The sequence below is a fragment of the Podarcis melisellensis genome (genome assembly GCF_964234715.1).
Source record: "Podarcis melisellensis genome assembly, chromosome: 7".
NCBI lineage: Eukaryota > Metazoa > Chordata > Lepidosauria > Squamata > Lacertidae > Podarcis > Podarcis melisellensis.
In genome coordinates this window covers 45,423,197-45,437,659 of record NC_138539.1, presented here as the reverse complement: position 1 = coordinate 45,437,659, position 14,463 = coordinate 45,423,197, and the positions used below count along the sequence as shown (strand labels likewise).

General features: G+C 40.7%; 1 protein-coding gene across 2 annotated transcripts in view; it reads left to right on the top strand.

Annotated features, from left to right (window-relative positions):
* GREB1L (GREB1 like retinoic acid receptor coactivator) overlaps positions 1 to 14,463 on the top strand; it is a 155,461-nt gene that overhangs the window by 40,598 nt on the left and 100,400 nt on the right. The window lies entirely within an intron of this gene.

Sequence of the window (14,463 nt, the reverse complement as noted above, 5' to 3'; positions counted from 1 at the left end):
AGTTGCCTCCAGCACCCTTTTCTGCCATCTTGTGCTCCTCTTCAGTTAGAGAGACAGAGCTGCAGCTATTTCTTGGTCCCTTCCCTGCAATTCTTTTTCAGGATATATGTAGTAAAATATAATACCAGAAGAAGGAAAGTCCAGGGCTTTCTCTTCCTCTGCTTTACAGTAATCACAGTGGTACTTCAGGTTACAGACGCTTCAGGTTACAGACTCCACTAACCCAGAAATAATACCTCGGGTTAAGAACTTTGCTTCAGGATGAGAACAGAAATCGTGTGGCAGCAGCAGGAGGCCCCATTAGCTAAAGTGGTACCTCAGGTTAAGAACAGTTTCAGGTTAAGAACGGACCTCCAGAACGAATTAAGTTCTTAACCCGAGGTACCACTGTACATGAAATTGTGCTATTTCTGTGTAATAGGGTGGGGTGCTATATAATTGTTATGAGCTTCAGAGGTTTTTTTTCTTTTGTGTCTGCACTTTGAATTTTCCTGTATACTATACGTTCCTTTCTTCCTTGTGGATTTTTGTTGTTGTTGCAAACCCAGTTATTTTTTAAAAATAGGTGATGATGCTTGTCTTTTAAGGCGTTGCTATAATTTTAAAATACTTTGTTGCTCATTTCAATATCTTAAAACGGCAAGGGGGTAATGTGGTTTCCACACCCAATGACAGGAGCCTCAAAATCCTGTCCCAAGACATTTTATAGCAGCAAAAAGAAATAAGTAATTTCCTAAACTTGCCCTTTTTACCTATGGAGGCTATAAAAATTGTTAATGCAAATGATGTTGCCTTCTGTTGTGTGATGGTAATTGGAAATGGATCACTGCGGTTTATGAGGCACTTACCCTTTCGGGTGCACAATAAATGGTTCACTTTGAGTGATGTTTCCTCATCTGATTTCCTCTTCTTTCACACCAGAAAAAGTGGGTAGAAGAACCAAAGATAAACATGGAGTTGATTTTGAAGTTGACATAATTTTTGTAAGCTGTGAATTTATGTTTATCATGTGTTTGCTAGAGCAGAGGTAAAGATTATAGGAGGTCATCTTCTTTATACCTTAGTTCGTTTTCTTAGCTGTGTGCTACACCAAAGATGCTACACCATCTTTGATTTCCAACCTCCCACCCCGTTCTTTTATTTCAAACGGTTTCACTTTGTTCTGCAATGAAACCTTTCATTGTGATCCTTTATTTGTTACTCTATTGATGTTTTGGACAGCAGGAGACATTTGAGGATGTTACTATAATCACATCATACCCTGTTTCATATTTCTCCACATTAACCTCTACAATCTTATTGCAATAATCAAGGAACTGATGTGAATTTACATATTCTTTACTCATTTCAAATGTTACTTTTAAATCTCCTATGACCCCTCCCCTCCAAAAAATCTGGGGTCACATCTGATTCTACATAGCAGGTCATTTAACACTTTTTGACAATGCTGTGCATAGTGTTAACATATTAACATGCTTACTGGGTTTAAATAATCTAGATAGTGGCTTCTGGTGGAGCAGAGTTACTGAAAAATCTTTCAGTTTCTCCGTTGAAGTTCCTGTCCTGCAGCTCGAGTTTCCAAATGCAAGTGAAATGCATGGTAAAATAAATGGTAGAGTAAGTCTGTTTGATTCTACTCACTTAAGTGTAATTGGTTTCTAAGTTCTCACTGTACTTTAGCATGACTGTTTAATGATTTTTCTCTCATCAGTCACTTCTGTAAAGGTGTGATGTTGTTTTACTCAGTAGGCTGTCACTCGGCTTCTTTGCACTTCAAAAAGATCTAAGCTTGCGGATTATGACTTTGCTATTTCCTGTTTAATTGTTATATACTTAAAAGGATTCCTTGTTTTAAAACCGTATGGTAATGAACACAAGTATAAATCCTTCAGACCTGCAAGTCTATAAAGTTTTGATATCTCTTGTCATTCTTCCTCTTCTTTTGAAGATTTGTGTAATCAAATTCTGCATTCGCTTTTCATTTCTGTGGAACAGATCAGACTTGAAAAATCACTCCACGCTGAGTGGCCTGAAGACTTAGTTGCATGGGGAAAGTAAATCTGGCCCAGAGCATCTTCAGCCATAGGAGCCACTATGTGCTGGCAATTCATGTGAGCATGCAGCACACTTTTCAGTTCATGCAGATTGCTTTCCAGACAAACATCTGCAATGTGGCTGCCTCTCTGAAGGTGCTGTGCTGATGGGCTGGCATGGACTCACTTCTTTGCCTTCTAGCATCTGTGGTAGCAGTGGCCAGCATGTGGCAGGTAATCCGTGGCAGCAGCTGCACAGGAGTATGGCAATCTGAAGGGTACTACATGGGTTATTCCTGTAGTAGAGTAAAATGATTTACATATTGAGGTGCTGTCAATCAATAAAATGGTCTCACACTCTGTTATGCATTAAGAAATGTGTTATGAAGTTTATTAAGCACTGTAAGTAATAAGGGAGCCAAGATACTCAGAAAGTAAATAATAAATAATTGTGTTCGATATGAAAACAGATAAATACGTAGAAACAGACTTCCACTACTAAAGTGAATCTGCATAAAAATGTCCACAAATCTTTTCAGTATATTGGCATTTATTTGTAATTTATGATTTGGAGTACATGGTGGAACAACACTGAACAAAATGTACCCCTTGAAGATAAGAATTGTTGTAAACGTCTATGTTGGTGAGAACAGCATGCACTGAAGAAAAGTTATTCAGATTTTTAATCATTTTAATCATTTAATCATTTTAATCATTATCAGATTGAAGTGTTTTGCATTTGTATGTATGTGTTATATATACAAGTATTATTTACATATCTACAGTGGTACCTCAGGTTAAGTACTTAATTCGTTTTGGAGGTCCGTTCTTAACCTGAAGCACCACTTTAGCTAATGGGGCCTCCTGCTGCTGCCATGCCGCCGGAGCCCGATTTCTGTTCTCATCCTGAAGCAAAGTTCTTAACCTGAGGTAATATTTCTGGGTTAGCGGAGTGTGTAACCTGAAGCGAATGTAACCTGAAGCGTATGTAACCCGAGGTATCACTGTACTATATCTGTAATTTTTTTTTTATGGGAGGGAATATTTTCTAGGATTGATCCTGAGATAACTTGTGTTTTGCAGAAGGGCCCCTTCTGTCCATGGAAAGAGGTTTCATCCAGTGGAGGAGGCCTGCTGCAAATGGACAGGGAAGACAATTTTCACTCTGCCCTTTCCAACAGCCCCTTTTCCACCTCCCACATGGTTATAGAGGGTCTCCAAACACCCTGGACCAGATTTTCTAGGTGCTGGTGCTGATTCTGTTGCTATGTGCAACCTGATCCAGTCTGCCGGGTTGGAAATCATGGCAGCTTGAAAAGCAGATCAACCTGTTAAGATCGTGGTGGGTGGGAGAACGGAAATACTTCCTGTTTCAGCTGCTTGGTGGGTGGAAGAAGGGGGGCAGATAATCCATAGCAGCAATTCCAAAATGTATACAGTGGTACCTCGGGTTACATACGCTTCAGGTTACAGACTCCCCTAACCCTGAAATTGTGCTTCAGGTTAAGAACTTTGCTTCAGGATGACCCAGAAAGCGTGCTCCGGCGGCGCGGCGGCAGCAGGAGGCCCCATTAGCTAAAGTGGTGCTTCAGGTTAAGAACAGTTTCAGGTTAAGTACAGACCTCCAGAATGAATTAAGTACTTAACCTGAGGTACCACTGTACTTGGGAGTAAGTTCCATTGAGTACATCTGGACTTAATCCCTGGGTAAGTAGGTGCAGGATTGCAGGCTAAAGCAAATACATTTTTTAAAAGAGCTACCCATACACTCAGTTTTCCAGGTGATACCAGTTAACATATTTGAGAAACAAGTCCAAACTTTACAGGAATATTGGTAGCAACCACAAAGGTTGGATGAGGCTTTTGTTTGAGCCAACCTTACAAAATGGAGACAAAACTTCAGCTATGGGTGAGTTGGAAAGAGTAGAAAGTAGATAATAAAAAGTGTGTGTTTTGTTTTTCACATATACGAAACACTTTGTCAAGATTAGAGTCTTAGACCTTTGTGAAATAAGAAAGACAGGACCTCAAGACAAGTATAAGAGAAGGCAAGTATCTAGATACGGTAGGCACAATTCTCTTCTCCCTCCCCAAATTAAAAAATTGAAGACCCAGTCCCATCTTTGAAGCAAAAACGTTTCCCTTTGAAGTGCAAGAGTAAGAACTGTCTACCCTCCACAGAAGAACCCTGATTCACGTGGACTCCCAGTGTTTCCAAGTGTACCATGTACGTAATTGGAAGGAAGAAAATCCAGAACAGTGAGATGGAGACATGAAAGATGCAGTCTTCTCTGTGGGCTTAGCATTTTAGGCTCACAGGATCTTTAATTTTCACAGGACATTAGTCTCCTGGCTTACCATTTTGAAATTAGTGTACAGTAGTAAGATGTGTGTTTCTAAATAGCATTCATTCAAAATGTCTCCAGGCAACTTACAATTAAAATTCCAAACATGGAATGCCACAAATTCAGATGTGTAAACATCATAAAACCAATACCAACCACAAAACCCGACTGTAAAAGTGTAACAACAGGATCCCTGTTCAAGAAACAACCTCAATAAACCTTATTAAGCCACCAGCTGAGAAAATATGTAAAAACTCTTAAAATGGTAAAAGTGTTGCTACCATAAATGTTACCAAACTACTGGAACTACTACTTTAGAAGACATCTGAAGGCAGCCCTGTTTAGGGAAGCTTTTAATGTTTGATGTATTACAGTATTTTAATATTTTTTTGGAAGCTGCCCAGAATGGCTGTGGAAGCCCAGCCAGATGGGTGGGGTATAAATAAATTATTATTATTATTACTACTACTACTACTACTGGAAAACTGCTGAAAAGCAGGGTGGGTTGGTGGAGAAAAGCCTTTACCTGATGCCAAAATGTGGGCTCTAGGGAGAGCACTCCATTTTTATTTTTATTTGCTTTTTAATATGTTTCTTAAACAAATGACATGTACATGGGTATATATAAATTAATTTAAGCAAATCAAAGCTGTTAAATGGAATTTTTGGCAGGATGGAACTTTCCTCCTCAATATGGATTCCTCCTTCCTTTTCCCTCATGTAATAAGGGGTGGTTGAAGCTCCATTCTTTTTTTGTTTATCTTTATAACACGCACATAAACGGAAATGATTTTGTGGGATGTGGAAAATATGCTGAATTGCAATAATAGGAAAACAGCACTTTAATTGGCCACTAGTAATGATTTATTTTAATACAGAGCTATATAACCCCGAACGGAGTGCTCCTCAAGTTAAGGACCCTGTAATGCTGGGAAATTATGTGAGATGTCTTCACTCCAAAAGAATGTCACTACTGTAAGAAGTATTTTGGAGAATACAAATACTTTTAAAATCTGTGTTGCTAATGTGCAGTTAAATTGGAGTTCTATTTTTTATCTTTGAAGAGTTAGTCTAAGAGTCTTTTGTGTTGATAGTACTTTGTTTTAGAGACATACTTTTGCTGTGAACCAGCAGTGTAGAATAGCCATGAACTTCAGTGGCTGTGATTTATACTGTAGATATGACAGTGCTTCATTGCATTTTAGTTTTCTTTTACGTGCCTCCATTGTCCTTCGGTTGCCCTCTCCTTTAGGGCCAGGGGGGCACTGTTTCCGGGAGAGAACAGGAGAAGGACACTTAACCCTTCTTCTGCCTGCTGCTTTCCCCTCAGCCCTTGTTCCAGATGGAAAGGGAACCCTTTTGTCTAAAGATGTGTTCTTTGTCCTGGAGGCCAGCTGAATAAAGTTTGTGTGCCTGGGGCACACCACAAAACAATGCTTCTGTTCCCCTTCCCCAGTCAAGGTGCCAGTCTGGGGCAAAGCTGGTCCAGGGTTTTATGTTTTTCCACCAGAGCAAGAAAATTCCAGAAGGACCTCACCCGCCTCCCTGGGAGTAAAAATAGTAGTAATAAATTAAACAGTTCAGTCCTATACATATCTTCTCAGTAGTAAGTTTCACAGAGTTCAGATAGATTTACTCCAGGTAAGAGTGCATAGGACTGCAATCTAAGTAACTAAAAATGTTCTGCCTTTTCAAGATACTGCAAACCTCACGCTGTCTAATGGTAGGACTGTATCTGAAAGGCCAGCCACTTACCGTAATGGTTCTGTATGCACAGCTGTCCATGGTGGCGCAGGTCAATTCTGTGTCCCGGGCAGCTGTCTACCAGCTTCATCTGGTATGCAGGCTGAGACCCTACCTGCCTGCAGACTGTCTCTCCAGAGTGGTGCATGCTCTGGTTATCTCCTGCTTATATTACTGCAATGCACTCTACATGGGGCTACCTTTGAAGGTGACCCGGAAACTGCAACTAATCCAGAATGCGGCAGCTAGACTAGTGACTGGGAGTGGCCGCCGAGACCATATAACACTGATCCTGAAAGACCTACATTGGCTCCCAGTAGGTTTCTGAGCACAATTCAAAGTGTTGGTGCTGACCTTTAAAGCCCTAAACGGCCTTGGCCCAGTATACTTGAAGGAGCGTCTCTACCTTCATCGTTCAGCCTGGACACGGAGATCCAGCGCTGAGGGCCTTCTGGTGGTTCCCTAACTGCGAGATGTGAAGTTACAGGGAACCAGGCAGAGGGCCTTCCTGCCCTGTGGAACTCACCCCCCATGACATGTCAAGGAAATAAACAACTATCAGACATCTGAAAGTAGCCCTGTTTAGGGAAGTTTTTAATGTTTGAAGTTTTATTCTGTTTTAATGTTCTCTTGAAAGCTGCCCAGGGTGGCTGGGGAAAAACCAGGAATAATAATAATAATAATAATAATAATAATAATAATAATAATAATAATAATAAAAAAATGGGGGTGGAGGACTAGTTCCAATGGCAGTCCTCTCTCTTACACTTTACCACCTACTTCACTGGACACAATTTCTAATCCCAAAAGGGATTAAGGAATTTTGACCCTTCAGATGTGGTTGGACTCTGGAGTCCCTTTAGTCCCAGCCAGCATTTCCAGAGGTCAAGTTGTAGTCCAACAACATCTGAAGGGCTGCAGGTTGTCCGTCTCAGGCCTTCTTAAGGGGGCTCCTGATAGGAAGTGCAGCAAAGAGGTTCTGTTGTTAATTTTTCTCTCTTTTTTAAAACAATCTTCAGTAATATGTAAGTTTGGTTCTTAAAATCTTGTGGCAAAAGCTTTAGTTTTCATTAGGGCATGTCTACTTTGTGGTCGTCTTTTATTCTGACTGATTTTTAGTGTATAGGATTATATACCAAGATAAAACAGGTATTCATTGCATGGAATTTGCATATCTTTCAGTTGTATAAATTCTGCCATTGTTCTGACTCCACAGTTTCCCATGGTCTTCCCTGTGGACTATCATGAATTTTGCAGGGGGTGCCGTGCAGCTGGTGTGATGTAGACATGAAATCCTATTGTCTGTAGTCTTTAAAAAAAGGAGGCATGGAATTAGAATGTGTTGGGCAATGAGGAACAAGTGTGTCAATCATCTGGGGAGAATGGACATTTCAGAAGTTTGGGTCTGTGTTCAAGTATGTGAGGGAGGGTTTGAGTTGAGTAATCAACTCATTCGATTTTAAGTTGCTTACATTAATTGTTGCTTCATAAGGTTATGCAAGTCTCCCACCCCTTTTTTTTGCCTGTGTTACCTATTGCATCATCACATATGTTCAAAAGTTCACTAAGATTTCAGAAAGAAATCCTTGTATAGTAGTACCGGGTCATGTGTTTTCCAAAATGTTTTCATCACTTCTTCTCTAGAGTGAAGAAGCATATGCAAAGGGACAAAGCATATGTTCTGCATTTAACATAAATGTGAATGTAGCACCTTTTGAGGCAAATGTGAAATGATTAACCCTCCTGCACCTGTAGTCCTGATCTACCTCTGTCCACAGCTGCTATTTAAACATACACACAGTTTGATTTACATTAGTGGTGTGGTAGCCACCAAGTACTGATAGTGCTGAAAGCACTAAACTAGAGTTGGGAGACCCATGCTCCCAACAGATTTTGTTGCACTCCCTGCTCCCATTAGCCCAAACCTGTGGCCAGTAGTCAGGAAGTTGTAGTCCAGCAACTTCTGGTGGGATGCAGGTTTCCCACACTTGGGATCATGTGGAAGGATCCCATAGCATGGATACTTCAGTTCTGGCTTTGCACAGTGAGAACTGCCTTGGGAGGGGTGATGGCGCTATGAGAAAAGGAATCACATCATCAGGTCATTCCACATGGCCCATCATTACCCAGAGCAGTGCCATAGAGGAAGAAGAGAGACAGTCATACCTTGGTTCTTGAATGGAATCCGTTCCGGAAGTCCATGCGACTTCTGAAAACATTCGAAAACCAAGGCGTGGCTTCCAATTGGTTGCTGGAGCTTCCTGCACTCAATCGGAAGCCGCGGAAGCCCCATCGGATGTTTGGCTTCCAAAAAACGTTCGCAAACCAGAACACTCACTTTCTGGTTAGCGGCGTTCGGGAGCCAAATCATTCGAGTTGCAAGGCGTTCAAGAACCAAGGTACGACTGTATTGAAGTTGTTTTCAGGCTGCTAAAGGAACATCAGAAGGAACATCAAGTGAGCAGTATGACTGCTTTATGCCCTTTGTTATCCCCAGAGCCTTAAATGTTAACTGTGTGTCATCACATAAATATGCTGCAGCGTTTAATATTTTGATTCTTTTAAATGCAGCGGTTGCCAAAGTGTACCATCCTGGGCCCTGGCAAACTCTTTTTTTAATTAACCATTCTAAAACGAGTCTCCCCCTTCACACACATAAAGAACAGCTGAAGAGGGCTCTGGTTGCTTTCCTGTCTTGCCCCAGAGGGTTGGGAATAAGTCCAACCATAATTTCTAAATGCAATTAGACAGGAAAGTCTGAATGCAGATGTGGCACAATTCAAGGAGCATCGGTCACGCCTCTAGAAGATATGCATTAGCCGAGGCTCTTGCCCCACTTGCTGAAGTGCTGGCTCCCTTTGCAAACTGAGCGCTCTGCAATCATTCAGGATCCCTAGGGATGTACTCTTGGTTTTCTACGCTCTAGCTCTGCTTAGGAAAGAAAGCAGAGCACATTAACCATGGGACGTTTGATAGGGACAGTTGAAACTTTTCAGGAAAATTGGTAGATAAACTGCTTAGTTCTGCTTTTTATGTGGTTTCATTAGCCTGCTTTTTTCTAGTTCTTGGAGAAGGCTAATCTTTAGAACATTCTACAGCAGACAGTGCAAACAAATATTTCTATGATGCAAGCCCAGAACCAAACAGTCAAGGTTATAGCGTACAGATAAACTTGAAAAGTTCGCTGAGTTCTCGTATCTTGTGTGCGGCTGCTTTTCTTGGCAGTCTCAACAAAAGGGTGTACAGGATGCCATAACCTTTTGCTGTTCTGGTACAGCTCTCTAAAGGCTCTGGTCTAGCTTCCTCCACAAGCAGGTCACCAAGAGAACTGAAACAAAGGTCACTAAGAGAACTGAAAGATGTTCATCCTGCCCTCCCTGTTCCTAGCAGCCTCTGTCCTTCTCTGATTGTGGTGATTTGGTTCAGGAAGAAATAATTGATGTAAATAAGAAATCCACACGAGTTCTGTTTCTTTCCCTGCTTGTACATAGAGTATACCAAAGAATGAGGGGAACATAGAAGCATATATCTATATCATCTATATCTATATCATCTATATCTATATCATCTATCTCTATCTCTATATAGCTTGTCAATTTGCATATGTGTAATAGCAGTCATCCTAACTGAACATGCATGCAATGCCTCACCAGTCAGCATGACTAGAATGAGTGATGCTTTATAGTTTTAAAGTGTTGCAACATATTTTTATTTATTAGAAATAATTGTCTGTAGCCAGTGGATTTGGAGTACTCATATCTACTTTCTCCACCCTGTACAAATCTTATGTACCTCTATCAGGGATCCTCCTTACTCCCCTTTTCTCTAAACTAAGAAGTCCAAAGGTTGTAACCCTTCCTCATAGAGGAATTTATCCAGCCTCGTGACCATTTTGTTTGACATTTTTTTAATCTTACCCACCTTTCCAATATCCCTTTTGAGGTGAGGCAGCCAGAACTGTGAACAGTTTTCCAAGTGCAATCACACCATAGATTTGTATGCAGGCATTTTTATTTTAGACATATCCTTTTGCAGCTATTTGCAATCCATTTTTGTTTCAACCACACTGAGCAATTAGGTATCATCCGCAAACCTGACTGCTCACTCCTAACCCCTAACTCTAGATAGTTTATGAACAAGTTAAACAAATATACCGGTAATTTTAAGGAAGTTTTAAGGAACTATCTCATCACAGCCTGAAGAAGTAACCTACAAAGTTCACCTCATCACTCAAGGCAGAATTCACAACCTTTTCTATCCAAATAGCCAGTCACTGTCAAGAAGAACAAGACAGTCAGCCTGATTCCATAGATTCATATACATAGATCAGTGAAAGCCACATTCTATCTCATTTAAGATGAAAACGGTTATTTTCATTTTTATAAAATGTGCCTAAAAACTCTTTTCACTTAATACCAGGGTAGTACTTCATTCGTATTTGAAAACTGCCTAACATACAGCTTCAACTGAACAAAGTACTATAGTTTTGAATACTTCATAATGTAAAATGACAATTTTGACAGTCTTTCCGTTCCTGTAAATGCCTTTGCTAACCTGGTGCCTTCCAAATGTTTTGGACTACAAATCCCATTAGTTGTCTGAGGCTCCCATTAGCTGGCTGTGAATTTTAATTCAAAACATCTGGATAGCACCATGCTGGCAAAGACTGCTAAAAGCACTTGAACTTGAGAAATTTTAATATTGCTGAAGGGCCTGTACTATTTTCAAACAAAAATGAGATGTTGCTCATCAAGGTAATTATCTAGAGATAATTGTAATACAGTGGTACCTCGGGTTACATACGCTTCAGGTTACATACACTTCAGGTTACAGAATCTGCTAACCCAGAAATAGTGCTTCAGATTAAGAACTTTGCTTCAGGATAAAAACAGAAATTGTACTCTGGCGGCTCGGCAGCAGCATGAGACCCCATTAGCTAAAGTGGTGCTTCCTGTTAAGAACAGTTTCAGGTTAAGAACGGACCTCCAGAACGAAGTAAGTACTTAACCTGAGGTACCACTGTATAAGGCAGGATTTACAGTTTCCAGGACCTGAACAACTGCTCAGATCTTATTTACTGCTCAGTAACGGCTCAGATCTTATTTACTAGGTTTTTATGGCTCTGGAATATTCTTCATTGTACACACAACAGACACCTGGTAATTTTTACCTGCATTGTATTTCTCCTGTTTCGTAGCTTAGTTCACCTTCTGGCATTCTTGCCTTATTCTCATTCTTTGGCTCATTTCTGTCAACTAAGCAAGGTATCTTGTATGCAATTATACAGAATGGGTGGTAGTAACTCCTCCTGATACTTAAAACATTTATGTTGTAAGTGAATATCTACTTTTCTCTCCCCCCCCTTGCCGGTGAACACATTGGTACCAATGGCCCTTGGCATGACTATGCTTTCCAGCTTCGCAATTTCCACATTCTTGCAGAAATGTCCATCCTTTAGCACTTAAAAACTGTTCTACAGACTGCAGAACATTTTCTTTTATAGACTTAACGATATTTTTGTACTACCCATTAATTATATTTCCAGGATTGTTACAAAAAGGCAATGCAAGCATTGCACTGAGTAGGTGATGGAAGCACCAGTGTCAGTGGTGGTGAAGTCTATTTTGTTAGCTCTGGTATAATGTGTGTTCTAGCAAATACATCTGTGACACACGAAGAAATATTCTAGCAACACAAAATGTGCAGACCATAGTGGGGGTGGTACAGGGGTGGTTGCTGCAGGCGCAAAATTGTCAGGGGCACAACATTTCAATACCTGGTGTTGCCTGAATACAGCGCTTCCATTGAAAATGTCTTCTCCAGGAAGTGACCTCTCCAGACAACAGAACACTTTATTTTCTTATCAATGTGGCTGCACTCTCTTGGGTAATGAGGATGCTATTAGGCAATTGAATGCACATGCATACTCTGTTTCCCTCCGTCCCCCTCTATACGGCTCAGGGCACTATCAACCCATGCTACGCCACTGGCAGAGCAGGCTCAAAAAAGAAAGGAAGATGTGAAGGGCAGGGTGAACTCTCTAACAGCTGGGCATTGTGTTCATCCCTGCTTCTTCAGGGATCGGCTACACAATTGTGTTCCCCACAGGAAACTTGGCTGCATGGCAGATCCAGTTACATCTCTACCAGCACCACACATGTCATATATGATGCCAGAAGTGGGGCATTTGGGCATGGTTCAGGGCAAACTCCCTCATGAGCCCAACTGAGACCCATTCTAGGCTAAATTTGACCTGTTGGCAGAAATCCCCTCCCCTCCTCACAGCTCTATCAACTTGTTATGGCATGTGCTTCCAGATGTAGTTGAAGTTCAGTAGGCTGTTGTCTATGGAAGCATATTCTGTTAAGAAACAGGTGATGTCTAAGAAGTGGCACCACTCTCTAGCAGAGCAAGTCATGTTGAATTTATCTACCATTCCCTTTCATGGGGAGTTGCCTGAGTTAAAGAAAGCCAACTGAGCAAAGAATATGTGGAAGACAAACATACACATCTGTTGGTTTCCCTGCCTCTGTTTCTGCTTTAATATCCACTGCTGGTCCACAAATTTGCTATGTGGTGATGGGCGTGTTTGTTTTTAAGCCAAACTTAGTGGAGTTTTCAAGAGTGTTGTGTATGAATTAGTGCTGGGTATGCTACTTAAGTGGAAACAGGAGATCACTGGCTATTTGCTTAAGTTTCTCTTGTGTGTATATCTAAAATATAAAATCCCCTTTCAACATGTGTATATTCAAAGTCCCTTGTCAATAAAACTCATCTGGGTTTAAGATCCGGTTTAGTGTAATTAGCTAACTTCTTCGTGGTGCTTTTAGGTTAACTCTAGCAACACAATGGTTGATCTGGTAACCATTATATTTGTTTAACTGCTGTAAAGTAAGTTCCTAACAATAGATTCTTACACTTAAATAGCAGTGGAAGAGGACTGGTGCCCCCATCCATCATTTAGGTCTTCCCCTCCTGCTGTCTCTACTGATAGGCAGTTCTGCTGATGTTGATAGTTGGCAAAAAGAGATAAGGAAGTGGGAATGATGGATCAAAACAATCTTCTGTCCTGCCCCCAAGGAAATAAGAAAACCTCCTCTCTCAAGGAACTTCTTTGTCAAGGGTGCCAAAGATTAATTGTGTTCATGTCACACAGCAGTGTTTCCTCCACTTTGATGGACTAGGATGTCTTCCTTCTGATCTGTAGCAGGACAGACTTTGCAAGGGGGGGGGGAACCTTAAAAGGCTTTACTGTCATTACCTTGCTGCCATCAGTGCAAGCTTTGGAGTATACCGCTAGGTCAAGCAGTGGCTGTTCAAAGTTGTTGCCCCATGGACCTGATTCCAAGGAGCACTCCTGAGCACTTGCTGTTCTAGGCTTCTTTAGAAGCACTGAGTTCTTTACTTCTTGAAAAGCAGAAAACATTACTCTTTGGAGTGTGTGATTATGATCCTGAAATGTGGGCGGCTTTTCTTGTAAAACAGTACTGTGCTCCAGGGAAATTCAGATTTTCTCCCTTATCAGCATTTGGCTGTGGCTGACCAAAGGACAGGGAGGAAATAACACCAAAGCAAAATCAGTTATGGAGCTGAGTTCAAGTTACCCAGGTTGCAATTGTATGACCTGGGGTAAATATAGGAAAGTTTGATATCAATTATAGCTGTAAAATAAATTAAAACTGAGATTTTTTTTTTTTAAATTATATTTAGATTTTTTTCTCATCAGAAGTAGAGCTCAGCTAAAGTGCAGATTCTTCTTGGAAAACCACAAGAAATTGCTTCTGTTGAGCTGACCTCCCATTCACCTCCTGCTAGTTCTGAAACACATACAGTACTCCTGCACTCTTCATCCCAAGTACACTGTGTCTGTTTTCAACTGCACACTTCCCAATTTAATGAGAACAATCTCTAGGATGTGTCCAGTGTATGCTCTTCAGATATATACAAAAAGAACATTGATAACTTTGTTGTTGAATCTTGTGTTGCTGCAGGCCACTTGGAATCTTTCCCTAACACTCTCTTATTCTCGACATTTACGGTACTGTACTTTTTTAAAAGCAGGTTTGCTTTATATTGGTGAGAAGCCTGAAATCATGGAAATGTACCTGTTGAGTCAAAAACATTTGAAAGTAGCACATTTGAAATAAGCACTGTTTTCTTTAACAATTAAACTTTTAAAAAGTACTGTATATTCATTATGGAAATAGGAAAGGGTAGCATGATCTTGCTGTGCTTGATTTTTTCCGCCTCTCAACTTCGATAGGCAAGCACTAAATGCCATGTGAGTAGGTTCAGTTTGGTAGGCCCTTAATTGCATTTGAAGTATATTGGCTTGACCAACT